Genomic DNA, 741 nt, shown 5'->3' with positions numbered 1-741 from the left:
AACATCTTATCATAATGAATGCACTTAGGTTCAATACCTTCAATAGCCTAGTCTACACTATACCTCGTTCCGGGATAACAAAAATGAAAATTGTAATGATTTTTTTAAACCAGGTGTAAAGGTCAAAATTGCAGATTTAAGAGGATTTTTATTTTAAATGCAACATCAGATCCTAATGAAAGTACTCTGGTTGGTTACCTGGTGTGGCATCGTGTGCCCTCGAGCTCGTCTGGTCGCGGCATAACAAAAAATGAGTTTTTAATTAATTTTTAAAATCAAGTGTAATTTTAATCACTGATGCAGAGTTAACATTCAGTCCTGTTTCGATCTCAATTTAAGAACCTTTCTTGGTGCGACTCTGAGACAGTTAGCATTCTCCCTGGGTGAACCAATGGTTGCCTAACCGCAGAGAAGTTACTTGATAACATTATTTTAAAACCAAACCATTGACGTGCATGCATCAATTAGAAAGACTTTTGAAGGCGGTCAATGCCGCTCGCTGGCGGCTCATGATCGCATTCGACTTCGTCTTTACGTCGTGTGAAGGCTGGCTTGACAGCAGTGCATAAACGGTGTTGAAAATGGATGGCTGCGTCCTTGATAGAGGCTCTTTTGAATGTGACTATGAGTGTGTTTGCTCAGTTTCATTGTCTTTCGTTACCATGGTGTAGTTTAGCGTACTGTACAATCAAAACACCGTTTACTGGGGATTTTTGAGTGGGCGTTGCAACCATATGATGA

The sequence above is a fragment of the Hippocampus guttulatus genome, chromosome 12 (genome assembly GCF_054856545.1).
Source record: "Hippocampus guttulatus isolate MCC_2025c chromosome 12, RoL_Hgut_1.0, whole genome shotgun sequence".
NCBI lineage: Eukaryota > Metazoa > Chordata > Actinopteri > Syngnathiformes > Syngnathidae > Hippocampus > Hippocampus guttulatus.
The sequence above is the reverse complement of the archived record's forward strand: the minus strand, read 5'-3'. Positions refer to the sequence as shown.